Source organism: Diprion similis, chromosome 3 (genome assembly GCF_021155765.1).
Source record: "Diprion similis isolate iyDipSimi1 chromosome 3, iyDipSimi1.1, whole genome shotgun sequence".
Taxonomy (NCBI): Eukaryota; Metazoa; Arthropoda; class Insecta; order Hymenoptera; family Diprionidae; genus Diprion; species Diprion similis.
In genome coordinates this window covers 14612450-14626938 of record NC_060107.1, presented here as the reverse complement: position 1 = coordinate 14626938, position 14489 = coordinate 14612450, and the positions used below count along the sequence as shown (strand labels likewise).

Sequence of the window (14489 nt, the reverse complement as noted above, 5' to 3'; positions counted from 1 at the left end):
CGAATAAACAATTATTCAATTACATAAAATAATGGATATAAAAAGGAAATAATTAATTCTTAGAAATAAAATTTTTAGTTGGTAATTTAAAAATATTGCAGATAAATCACGCTAGGACTAATTATAATTTACAACCATAATCTGGACCATTTGTTTCATAATGAAATTTCCATTTATACTGCAGCATCTGCTACATTCGTTTCAGACTGATATTTTGCCTGTCACCCAATAATTAAAAGATTCTTCATGATGATGATGATGAAATATCTCGAAAGCTCAGAGTGAAAATATTGTAAAATACATTAATCATCACTCTGTCTCTGAATCTGAATAATATGTGCACTGTACCTTAAAATAATAATAATATGCGTGTCATTAGCGCAATATACGTCGACAATTCGTACGCTTAACAAATTGGTTATTATGATATTAGACGGTCAATCATAATTTCAAATTGATATCGGTACATGATATAATTGCTCAATATCTCTGTCAATGTAACAGAAGAGAGAATCGATGATTTCCAAATGAATGAATCCAATTTTTTTTCTTTTTTTTTTTTCTCTTCAATGCTACTTTGAAATTAGGAAAATTAAACTGAAACGCCGCGCTGCTTTAGCCGCGTCGATATGTTGGATCCCGATAATGACTACCGAGGATCGTAAAATTTGCGAAACAACTCTCGAGATAACTGAAATAACTTGTACTTATCCTTAAACATGTATCTCAAGTTTGCGAATTTGTTGGGTGTATTGCACTACGGTACAAGAGATATATTTGGAATAATGTAAAAGCTAGTTTAGTGGAAGATATACAAACTGTACCTTACGACTCAACCGTCAAAAAAATAATACTGGTACAATAAAGTACCTCGAAAAAGTTTATTGAAAATTTGATCAATTTTAAGTCGGCATTAACTTGTCAGAGTTATAAGTTTATAAAAATTCTATCCGTTGTAAATACTATGATTTTTCAGTATTTCGTTGATACAATTTAAAGAGTTTATTATAGATATTGTTAACATATATTTGAAATTGATTTATCTGTACATAATACATAATGACGATAATAGTAATAATCTACAATAATAATAACAACAACAATAACAAAAAACCGACAACAAGAATAATAATAATAACAGTAGTGATAGTTGTGGAATGAAAATAAGGTGTCTTAAAATACTGTAGCACGCAATATTTCTGTAAAAAGTGTAGAAGACAGAACAAATCTCATTATACATATAGGTATTAAAATATTGACAATTCCAGCATGGAACTATAAATAATGTATGCAACTATTAGATCGGTCACTTTTTAGATTATTACATATGTATTTGAAATATAATGAAAGAATTTCAAAGGAAATTTACAAATTTAAGTAATAAAAAAGTAGTGGTAAAAAGAAATGAAAGTAAAAGAGATCCAATATTCCATCACGGAAGAAAAAATCCAACTTGCGTGTAAATTTGCGCATCTAACTCATAGATATTGCTGAATATAAGAAAAACGTTGAGATGACGAATTTACACCCAAGTTAAAAATTTTCTTACCGTGAGGGTGGGGCTTGAGAAATACGACTAATCGACCTGAATTCGAATAAAATAATTAGTTGCTAACTAAGCTGTATGAAAACGAAGAAAATAGGGCTATTGAAATACACTGATTGTATAATATTGATTTTCGGTTTATTTAAATTACAATTTGCCAAGCCATACGGAGTGTAATCTCCGTAGCTGTTGATAGCTCACTTAGGTGTGTTGATAAATACTAATTCATGTTACAGAAAGTTCGACGTGTATAAATAGTATTATAAACGTGACGATATTGTTCAATGTTTGAGGTAACTTGAATTTTAGATCAGTAAAAATGTTACTAAAAATTTTTTCGGCATAGCATGAAAAATTTCTAGGTAAACAATAAGTATAATAATAATGATAATAATAGTAAGAACAACAACAACAGCAACAACAATGATAATATGTTGTAGGAGATACTAATATATACATATACATAGCAATCGATCAATATGTAAAGAAAAAAACGTGGGTTATTGGGACGAAATTCACAATTATACATATATACATGAATATATATATATATATATATATATATATATACATTAAAATTGCTGAACGGAATATTCGCATTACAATTCGTTCTCACGAACTTTCCATGAGACTGACAACGATTGAATTTACGATTTTTTTTTCATACCGCTATTTCCAAGTTTTTGTTTGTTTAATTGTTTGTCTCCGGTTGCGAGCTTGGAAAATTGAGTAATATCGATCATTGGTCGTTGTTCAAAAAGAAAGGTTGCAAATTGTATGAAATAAGTATAAAGCAAACATACGTCGATGATAAATACTGTTGTACACCTGGGAGGATGGATTACTTAATTAATTAATTGGCAAATCAATTTTTAGAATGATATCAGATTATCATTATTTTTATTATGGTTCTTAATGTGGGACATTTTTTATCCGAGTTAGACTTCTGGATATAGAGCACTGCACGCATTGTCTGGTACAACTGTTATACATATATTTTAATTCAGCTCTACCCATTTTGACCTGTGTACGCTTCGTAAGAAACTATTTTATGATACATAATTTTTTTTTAAACTTAAAAAACAATGTCATAAAAGCAGTAAAACAATTTTACTGATTTAATACACATATTATGTATTAATCGTATTGAGAATATACACTTAAGGTATAACTTCGATGTGTATAAATAACATTATAAAAAAAAGTTCTATATCATATACTTATACGGTGTTCTAATCCAAAAATTGTACCAATAACGTTATAATATTCGCGTAATTGAATTCGCGGATATGTTTGATAATCTTAATTGAATGTTTTATGTGTAATTTTAAACTGAGCGGTGCAAAATCTAATTTATTAAAAAGAATATATTACCGTATTTTGCCCTGCTCATTTTTAGTATATGATATATATATATACATATACCTATATACACACATAAATTAGGTACATTTTATACAGTGTACCTCAGATTTTTGGTTATGTATAGCAATTTATATTTCCTATATAAAGAGAACGAATATATAACATTATCGATGCATTTATTGTTTCAATCATTCTATAAGAACCTAGGAAACTTCAATTTTATCTTCTTTGGAACTGCTGCTCGTCTCTTAAGTAATACTGTAATGGAAACCAGTATTCGGGTATAGAAAGCCTTGTGCAAGCTGTGTTATGTTTTTATTAGATCATATGAAGGTGATTCGTAGTGAAAAAGAGAATAGAAAAATACTTGCATAATTAAATATGGCTGGTTTCAAGTTATATACCTTTTCTATCGCCATATGACGTCTTTCGATAAATTAAATTCCAATAACGCTATTACCAATTTTGCTAAAAAAGTTTATTAACTTTTTTAAAGGGCAAAATAATCTGTTCACAACTGAAGACCATTGCATTCGTTTAGGAATCTATTTGTTATATTTTATCAAAAAAATAAGGTAAGTGAAACAAACTTTTTTGTTGAAATATTTTTTACATTTTTACGCCTTAGTAGAATAGTTGATGGTGCGAATATTTGAACCTTCTCTACTTTCCAACTGCTTATTGAAGTTGGTGAGCATCTTTTGTTGCTGAAATATTGATATAAATCAAGTAGGTATATAAATTTTGAAAATCTCTAAACTAGCTTTATTTGATACCGTGTGTCCATGAGGAAAGTCCGCACCTTACGCGCGTGCGTCAAGTTCTTCGAATTTCATTAGCCGACAGTTAGCACCTGATTGAGCAACCGACGCCGTACCAATCACGACTGTCAAAAAATATCCCTAGGAACCCACAGCTAACGGTATAGCTAACGGTGGGCTCCTAGGAACATTTTCTGACGGTCGCGATTGGTACGGCGTCAGCCGTTCAATCAGGTGATAACTGTCGGCCAATAAAATTCGAAGGACTTGACGCATGCGCGTAAGGTGCACACTTTCCTCATGGACACACGGTATAACTATACAACTCTCGGAACTCACGCACTTGTAAAACATCGTTCTTGAGGTTTTCTCGCCGTTGAGATATGCTGATAGCCTGATCCAAGAGTTCTTTATACTGAAATAGTCACAAGTTATAAAACTTTAGGTCGTGGTGGGAAGAAGGCATGACTGATAATTCAGGCAAATCCGAATTTCACCTCAGATTCTGTCTTCGCCAGGTCATTCTTCAGCTCCACCATCAGCGTCTGATAGCGATCGCGTATCGATACATTTTTGGTGTCGATGTCATAGAGTATCTTCTCAGCACTCTGTATTCGGCACCTGGACTCCTTAAGCTGTTATTTAGGAAGGTGAAATGTGGCATCCGATGAAAAACTTACAAATTCTGGAGTATGAAGGCTTCGATCAAAAAAGGAACCCGTTCTATCAACTCGTTTGAGTCCGCGGAATGTTTAATGAAACAAAAAAAAAAATCCAAACAGGCTGCCTTGATACTCGGAATATTGAAAGTTCGTATTTGATAACACTGATCAACTGGATCACAAATACTTACAACATTCTCTTTTGCTGCAAGTGTGTTCGAAAGTTTTTGCAGCGCGTCATCGAAGCTCTTACTCATCTGAAATTTTTCATCATTCAAAGACCAACAATTTCGTACTTGCCTCATAGAAGGACAAATGACTAATATTTTGACATAACAGAGTATACCAAAAGCGATCGCGTTAGTTTGTGCAGTTGAGTCGATGGAATAATCGTAATAAATTCTCGTAATTCAGCAAAGACACTATTTATAGTTCCTCAGAAATCATGTTCTTGAGAGAAGGGTCGGGTTGGTATACATTTTTTTACATTTTTAGAGACTTAGACAGTTTTCGACCTTTGATCACCGCTTCGTAAAAACGTGAACCACAAACGTTTGGTAATGAGGAATAATTGTGCAAAGCGGATCGTCTCCCTTTGAACCGATTAACAGTTTTGGAAAATTTGATCAAACGATAGTGCAAACAATATGGCGTAGAAATTAACGAAAAAATAAATAGACTTCCGTGTTATTCTTCAACTCATTATCATTCTAGTCACGCCTAGAAACAATCAAAATGAATCTACTTATGGGATTGCAAGCATTTGTTGTGAGAGCCTTTGACAGTAAACAACGACTCAATGGAACTCTATCTGCCACAACTTCTGAAATTGCCAAAATCCTTAAAACAAACTCATTGCTCGGAAATCAAGAGCGAAGTATCAAAGTCCAGCATTCACCACGCGTACCCATACATCACGATTTTCGGTGTAATCCTTGAATGCGTTATTTCAGCGTGCTGGGCTGAATCGAATACAATAAAATTTCTCCGAGTTTTATGCTGTACTTTTGCAGTGGCTAGTGCGTAATTAGGTCGATACAGCATCTGAATAAATTTATCCCAGTATTTTGTTAAATCTGTATAAATTCGACGAAACAAATCCAGAGAGGTTACAACCTTCCTTTTCGGCAATTTTTCGGAGGCAAATAAATCTATTCATCTCGAAATCAATTTCGACGAGTCTGTTCGCGCAGATCGCGTAGTTAGAATTTAGTTTCAGCGCTAAGCACCAGGGGGTAGGCGGGTGCCGCTTGACGCCCGATAACCGTGAGCGCGCAAATTTGAGCAGATAAGTTTCGGCAGTGATCGAGTGCGGACGAGCGCGTCTTATCGCGTGTTTCATAACCTGCCGTACACTCGTAGGTCTCTCTATATTGGGTCCATTCTCTATTATGGTGTTCCATGTGTCAGGCTGCATTAGCAGAAGGGCTTGCCTGTTAGAGCTACTAGCCAATTGTTCGACTAGCTCATCAAGCTAGCCAGGGGGCATCACGTAGACGAGTTACATGATGTGTTCGCGAGAGGTGATCTCAGGATCACCTCCGGGGTATACCCCTAATGCGACCTTGTGTCCACATCCTGCAACATGATTGAGGCTCCGAGACGTTGGGGCCCGGTTGCAGGCTTAGGTGGGGTGCACTTTCCACAATACTATACGGATTGATCGAAAGCTCGTTTCCTCGGAGTATTGTTTCCCTTACTATTATGACCGTCCCTCCCACGTTAATTAGACTAAAGTAAGAGAGCTCTTTTAAGTAGCGATAATTGATCGAGAAATTAAGACTGACCTCAGGTGATCCTTATCTTGATGTATTCATATCTGATGCGCTTTCTGTCCAATAAACTTTTTTCCACTAACTGGCTTGCTCAGACTTTTCCCTCTACTCCGTGAGGTTTTTTACACCCGAGAAAAAGTTATAGTTCACTAAATAACCCGCGCAATGACTGTGTTAGTATTTGAAACCCTGTCCACTCGATCCTCCTCGAATTCTCAACCTTCGAGGTATAATTCAATAAAACAGAGCCTTTTTCCAGTAATTGCACGTTCAGGAATTAAAAAATATTATTTAGGACGTCGAAAACAACGAAATTTTTTCGTTTTCATCCGTAACTTCTAAACTGTCGATGGCAGCGAATTAAGACTATGTCCATTTGGGTTTTTTACTAAATCGCGTTGATATGACGTATAAACTAACTGATCGCATATCATCACTGTTCTCACGAATCCGTGTCCTTTCTGAAGGATACATTTTCTCTTGTATGCCAGTGTACTAACCTCTGGTACAAAGCTCAAATCAGCACCATCTTTGGAAAGCACCTGAAATTTCGGAAAGTACGTTTGATTTGAAACGAACGGATATCAGTTTTTAGATTTTTCAAGTGTAGACAAATGATCTTAACGTAGCAAATACGTTTGAAGATCGGCATGATATGTATTATCTGCCAGTAATAACCGTGACAGTTCAAGGTTAAAGACGTAACCATGTCAAACCGTGTAAAAGTGGCTTATAAGCCCAAGAATAAGGACGAACTCGATATCTCTAATTACGAAGTAGAAGGTAAAATAACTCACGGATTTTTTCAGTTCTTCTTTTTTACTGTTGTACTAAATTATCACAGTGGTTATAGGAATTAATTCAACATTTTTGCACCAGTAATCAATTTCTAGGATAATTATCTCACCATGACCATCAGGAATGTTGTTATACAGGAAACTACGAAAACGAAAACCCACAACATTTTCAAATCACAATACTTTATCAAGAAGAAAAAAGTAGGTTAAACCACGTTATAATAAATTTCGAAAAATACTACTTTAAACTTTGGCGGAATATAAACAAAAACAAACTGCATTTACATACGATCGCTATTTAAAATAAAATTTACCATAGAAACAGTCTTTGAACAAAAATACTCAGGAAGGAAAATACTCTCGTCACACCACGCTCAGCGGCAAGTGAAAATATGTGTAAAAGAACTTGGAAAGAGGACGTGATGTAAGACGGAAATAAAGTCTAAAATGATTTCCGCGGGTGGCTCCGCGAGAGCAGTAATCATCCGAGGGAATAATCGACTTTTATTCCTATTTTACATAAACTATTACTTTATTTCCGACCCAACTCTGGCCACATTATTGATTTGAAAAAAAAGATAAAATCTACACATCACATATTAGTAGTGTATGGGGTCGGCGGGAATCAAGGTGTGGGAGCGAGCCCAGGGCTGGCGGGGGATGTGGCGGGGCGGGGGGGGGGGCAAGTAAGACCACCTGAAAATTTTACCTCCTGAAATTTTAAAAAAATTTGGAAATCTTCTGCGTGTATAAAACTCAAAATCACAGCTACTGACATAACAAAGAATATTAATTGAGACAAATTTATCGGAATATTGACCAAAAATCTCACAAATTGTTAAACAATGTGCAAGAATATGGAGTATTCTAAATACCCCACATATACTGATTTGTTTGGGAACTAACTTTGTCAGCTTACTGAATTGTAGCTTCCAATTAAGGATTGACACCACAACGAAATAGGCAGCCTATTATATCAAACTGAGATATCAGCAACAAGTGTCTTGGAAGTGTGCTGACATCTACCATATTAATTGTATTGACCAAACAGCCGCGTAGCACGATGGAGGAACTTCAGAAAAAGTCGATGCTACATTCCGTCGAGAGAGCAGCGAGAGAGAGAAAATCAATCTATTTTCTTAAGTGAATTCTTGCAATAAGTTGTTATTGTTGTTGTTGTTATATCCAGTAATCAAATGTGCACATTATTAGTACGTGGGCATAGCGGATGTTAAGGGTATTTCATATGTACCTACGTATTGTGTCAAGTCTACACATGTGCGTGTACATCTTGTGCTCGTGCATTCCAGTTTATTATCGTGTCAAGTTTACCAAAATCTCCAGACTGAATGTAGAAAAAGTTCGGTAATTACTAAAGTCGTAAGTAAAATACGTAAAAGAGTGTACGATTCTTAGTAACAAAACGAAGCAGAGATTCTTTACCCTCGGCAACGGCCATACCACGTTGAAAGCACCGGTTCTCGTCCGATCACCGAAGTTAAGCAACATTGGGCGCGGTCAGTACTTGGATGGGTGACCGCTTGGGAACACCGCGTGCCGTTGGCATCTTTTTTTTTTTGATTCCAAAGATGGATGGAAAAAGGATTCGGCACTTTTTCCAAGAATGTGAAAAAGCAGAGATTCATCTCCCTCGGCAACGGCCATACCACGTTGAAAGCACCGGTTCTCGTCCGATCACCGAAGTTAAGCAACATTGGGCGCGGTCAGTACTTGGATGGGTGACCGCTTGGGAACACCGCGTGCCGTTGGCATTCTTTTTTTGATTCCACAGATGGATTGGAAATGGATTTTCCACTTTATTGAAGGATGTGAAAAAGCAGAGATTCTTCTCCCTCGGCAACGGCCATACCACGTTGAAAGCACCGGTTCTCGTCCGATCACCGAAGTTAAGCAACATTGGGCGCGGTCAGTACTTGGATGGGTGACCGCTTGGGAACACCGCGTGCCGTTGGCATCTTTTTTTTTTTGATTCCAAAGATGGATGGAAAAAGGATTCGGCACTTTTTCCAAGAATGTGAAAAGGCAGAGATTCATCTCCCTCGGCAACGGCCATACCACGTTGAAAGCACCGGTTCTCGTCCGATCACCGAAGTTAAGCAACATTGGGCGCGGTCAGTACTTGGATGGGTGACCGCTTGGGAACACCGCGTGCCGTTGGCATCTTTTTTTTTTTGATTCCAAAGATGGATGGAAAAAGGATTCGGCACTTTTTCCAAGAATGTGAAAAGGCAGAGATTCATCTCCCTCGGCAACGGCCATACCACGTTGAAAGCACCGGTTCTCGTCAGTCTGCTCCGAGCTCTCGGATGATTAGGTAATGTTGATGTTATTGCTCGAAGTACTTGCCTTGTGGTGAAATCGTAGCGCAAGGAGTGTACGATTCCAGTCGATCTGGTTTATTCCGTATCGAGTGAAGTGCAACGCATCCGTGCAAGTGAAGCTGATAACGTTGTTGGCAAGGGGGGGGGGGGGGCTCACCCCCTGCCGCTAAACCGAAATTTACCTCGACTTAAAAAGTATGAAAACCCCACCGCCGCCAAGTAATCACTCAGGACCTATAATCAGGCCTCAAGGGAAAAGGAAAGCTGAGGATTCATCTAATGACTCAATAATTCTTGCCGATACAAACAACGACGATGAGGCAATATCGAAGCCCATCCACGATAAGGGTTTGCCCAGCAGTTCGACCAAAAATACTGGCGCGTCCGGAAAGTCACAGGTGGTCTCGACGATGACTTCATCATTAGCAAGACGTGGCAAGAGTGCGAAATGCATGCCTAAACCCAACTTAGTAGTAAGAAAAAAGATGAAGCCTGAAATCGCAGACAATTCCGAACCATCAGAAGCCCGCGAAATCTTAAAAAATATCAACGAATCTCCGAAAACAAACACCGACAACCGGAAGGCCGGAACACCAGAAGATATTCGGATGCTAGACACAGCCGCTGCAAACCGAGTCAGGCCGGCAGCCCATCAAGCCTCTGAGCTGGAATTGAAATTAACCGTGGCTCTGAATGAAATTGAAGAATTAAAAAAAGCGAACCATGAGCTAGCATCCGAAATTGAGTCCCTCAAAATGAGGACAAATTTTACCGTTGCTGAATTGAAATCAGCAAACGATGTTGACGCCAACCCGAACCAGAACAATACCCCAGAGATGAGCGGATTACATCGTGATGATCAACAATACCCTCCGTCGACCAGCGGCTTATCGTCAACTGCGACCCATAACAACTCCAACTCGGACGCTTCCTGTGTTCTCTCCGACGACCATCTCCAAGATGCGACAAGACTTTCGCAGCATCGACGAGAACAATCGTCACTCCACCCATCCGGTATCGCGTTGCCCACTCAATATCTAAAAAAACAAACGAAACCCCCACCGATAATAACAGTAGGTCAATCAGCTAAAGTCATCTTAAATTTCATGGCAATTTCAATGAACACAAAAAATTTTCACATAAAAAGAATCAGAAATAACAAACATTTAATCGTTGTCAGTAACAAGCAGGATTACAAACAGACTTGCGAACGTCTGAAAGAAAGAAAAATTAACTTCTTCACTTTCACGCCCAGCGACGAAAAACTTAAAACAGTCTTACTGAAGGGTATAGAAGGCGACTTTGACCCTCAGAACATTCTCGAAGATTTACAAGCTCAAAATGTAGAGGGCTTAGAATTTTTACAGGTCACAAGTTTTTCGACAGTGAACTCGAAAAAAAATAACAGAGTCTTACCTATATTCCTAGTGAAAATATCGGCAAATAGTAATGTGTTGAAATTATCTAGCGTAAAAAAAGTTCTGTACCAAGCAGTAACTTGGGAAGCGTTGAAAAAAGCGAACAGAATACAATGTAAGCGTTGTCAAAGAATCGGCCACGTAGCCAACAATTGCAACCTAGACTTTCGATGCGTTAAATGCGCTACTTCTCACGAACCCGGGAAATGCAGTATCAAACCCCAGGCTGCAGACACGCCATCTGATAAGTCAACTATTTACTGTGTAAATTGCAAAGAGTACGGCCATCCGGCATCTTACAGGGGTTGCCCAAAATTAGTAGAGTACGATAACATGATTAGAAAAAAAATTGAAGAAGCCAACCAAAATAAACAGGTCAATTTACAAAAAATCAGCAAAGCAGTAGAGCCCAAGACCACTTATAGTGCAATCGTAGCAGGTACAACAAATAAAGAGCAGCGACCAGACCACAAATCGAATCAGAGAGTCGACTCAATCGCGACGTCCGAAAAGCCCTTCGCGCAAAACTCTGAAGGTAGCGACGTTAGTAAAAATTTCTTTGAGTTTCTTAGTAACCAGTTACTGAAAATTCAAGAAGCCGTTGCTCAGAATTCGCTCAGTATCCAGAACTTATACTCCCAACTCGATAATTTCTTTTCAGCCGATGACACATAATGGCAGAAAATAAGCTCAGGGTCGAGAAACTTAATATCATTGCGATTAATGTAAACTCTATTATCACCATTCAACGCAGGATTAACCTATCCGAATTAGTAGCCAAGTACAAACCAGACTTTGTCCTTCTAAGCGAAACAAAGCTTAACAGTCGATTCAAAATTGCTATTGAAAATTATACAATGATCAGAAACGATAGACCGAATTCAAAGCAGGGCGGTGGAACTGCAATGCTGATAAAGAACCCATTTGAATTTGTGCAGATTACGCCAGTATGTTTGTCAGGGGCAAAAGTCTTAGAAGCTTCGGTCGTCAAATTGAAAGTTAACAACTCTCTCAACTTATTCATAATTGCTGCTTATGCACCGGGTGGTCATAAAAAAGAATTTATTCCTGAGATCGGTAAGCTCTTTGAAGAGTTGGATTTATCTGATCCCTCGAACCTGTATATTTTGGCTGGAGATCTCAATGCAAAACACACCTCGTGGCAGAACGCAACCAATAATCCCAGAGGCGTATTGTTGCATAAATGGATTCATGATAACGAAATTAATCTAAGACTGCAGCTATTTGGCTCACTGTTGCCTTCATATCCGCGAGGGAGTTCATTTATTGACATATGCTTAGCGGACAACAGATTAACGGCTCATGGAATAACAGAAGATTACAGGCTTGAGTCGCTACCGTACGACAGTGACCACAATGCGATCCTAATGTCCTTTTCATTTCATACGTCACTTCCGTTTGTTTTAGAAAGAAAAACCGAAAATCGTTCATATAACTTTGCCGCGACAGACTGGGAATCTTTCGCAAAGTGTGTTGACAAATCGAAGGATTTAGAAATCCCCGACGATAGAAATCTGGCTAATACCGAAATTGATAGTTACCTAACCAAGATTGATAGCGTTATCAAAGATGCCGTAGATAAAATAGTGCCGAAAATTAAAACGAACCAGAACACCTTAAAAGCATATACCACACACGAAATAAAAAATCTACACAAACACAAAACTTACTTAATCTCGCAGATAAACAAACTCCACAAACAAAATGCACGAGGTAATCTAGTACGTTTGAATATTTTAAAAGACTTATTGAAAAAAACCCGAAATAAAATTAAGACAAAACTCGCTACCTCGGTAAACGGATATTGGGAAAACAAAATCAGAAATATCAGTATGGATAAAGCGGACAAGATGTTTCCGCAAATAAATAGACTTTTCAGACCCCGTGGCTCAGCTCCTATACCTATTTTAACTGTACCTAGCGACAAAGAAAATCTTGTAACGGATGCTAGAATCACCCATGATGCCGTGGCCAGGGACCAGTCAAATAACTTCATTATTGCAAAGCAAGACGATAAGCTGAATTTGATCGGGGCGCACTTTGCCGCCACAAATATCCAGAACGTTAACTTAGGAAAACCCAATCTTATAAAAATAGTTGAAACTAAAGTTTCGGAACTAAAACGAGAGATGGAGGAAGACAAAGCCAGCAACAGAACGGTAGTTTCCTTCTCTAAACACAACACAGCGACTTGTCCGTCAAGGGAGGAAATTCCAAACTACTTTACGTCTCTATCCGAGTTATTGACGTTATTTAAAAACCTGAATAATAAGAAGTCTGCGGGATACGATAACATCCCCAATGTAGTCCTTAAGCACTTACCACGTAAGATTATTAGTTATTATTGTATTTTGTTTAACAATGCTCTGAACAACATGTACTTCCCTGATTGTTGGAGAACTGCCAAAGTCGTTGCCTTACTAAAAAAAGATAAAGAAAGCTCAAACCCCTCTAGTTACAGGCCAATCAGCCTGCTGCCAAACATAAGTAAAATATTCGAGGTAGTAGTGAACAAGTCCTTAGCAGTATTTTGTGACGAAAACGAGATTATTCCTGAGAGCCAGTTTGGCTTCCGTCACAGACACTCGACAATCCACGCAATATCCAAATTCACCTCGGACATCTGCTGGTCTCTGAATAACAGCGAATGCGTGGCAGCATGCCTGATTGACCTGGAAAAAGCGTTTGACACCGTCTGGCTGGACGGGTTGTTCTATAAGCTAATGAAAAAGAATTTTCCCAAACATCTGATAAAGATGCTGTGGGTCATGTTGCATGATAAATATTTCCACGTCTGTGACGGATCAAATACATCCTCCATAAAGTTCGCCATTGCCGACGGTCTGCAACAGGGAACTGTCAACTCGCCTATTTTATTCAACATATTCAATAGCGATATTTTGACACTGTTTGACCTGAATAAGGTTGCCTCCAAAAAAGCAATCGCCTTCGCGGACGATCTGGTTGTCTACATCTCAGGCAACAAGCCCTCCGAACTGAAAGTACAGCTGCAAGAACTTTTCATAAAACTGATAGATTATTACAATACTTGGAAGTTAAAAATTAATACGTCAAAATGTGAGACAATTTTATTCAGGCCAAATCTTAAGTTCGCAAATCGTGACACCAAAAAGAATTGGAGAAATTTCTCAATCTCCGACGGCAGAAACGGAGGTCACGCGGTCCCGCATAAAAATATAGTCAAGTATTTGGGAATTAATATAGACTTTCAATTGAAATTCAATTTACACGTCAACGCCCAGTTGGCAAGGGCACAGAAGGCGTTCAACAGTGCGAACCGTCTGTTTTATTGTAAATATTTAGACAAGAGGATAAAAATTCTATGTTACCTGCTTCTGATCAGACCTATAATAACGTATGGGTGTCCAATATGGTTCAACCTGAGCGCGGGAACCATGGATAAAATACGTGTTTTTGAAAGAAAATGTATCCGCGCCTGTCTGGGCAAGTACAGGTCGGCGTCGTCGCTCTATGTTCGATTCATTAGTAACGCGAAAATCTATGATGAGGCGAACATAAACAGGATCGATTGCTTCATATTGAGGCTGATAAGAAACCATTTCGCAAATGCAGTAAAGATCGGAGAAAATAATCTCATTAGTGGTCCATTTTTTCCGAATCCGTTATATTTTGCCAAATCTTTGTTATCAGGGTTCATTCCGCCAGAGGCCTTTACTTATCTGGACGAGAACGGATACATTCAAGATGCAAACAATATTCCTATCATCTATCATGTATTGAGAGGCACTCGACAAAAACAAATTTTATACACTCCCGCTCC

The 14489-nt window shown here is 38.0% G+C and overlaps 4 non-coding genes across 4 annotated transcripts; all 4 read left to right on the top strand.

Moving 5' to 3' along the window:
* The first annotated feature begins 8353 nt into the window (after positions 1-8353).
* Positions 8354-8472, top strand: LOC124405030. The gene has a single exon (XR_006929054.1). It is a non-coding gene; the product is annotated as a 5S ribosomal RNA (ribosomal RNA).
* Positions 8473-8559: 87 nt separating this feature from the next.
* LOC124405029 lies at positions 8560-8678 on the top strand. Its single transcript, XR_006929053.1, has one exon. It is a non-coding gene; the product is annotated as a 5S ribosomal RNA (ribosomal RNA).
* Positions 8679-8762: 84 nt separating this feature from the next.
* Positions 8763-8881, top strand: LOC124405028. Its single transcript, XR_006929052.1, has one exon. It is a non-coding gene; the product is annotated as a 5S ribosomal RNA (ribosomal RNA).
* An 87-nt stretch (positions 8882-8968) lies between these two features.
* LOC124405027 lies at positions 8969-9087 on the top strand. The gene has a single exon (XR_006929051.1). It is a non-coding gene; the product is annotated as a 5S ribosomal RNA (ribosomal RNA).
* Positions 9088-14489: the final 5402 nt, after the last annotated feature.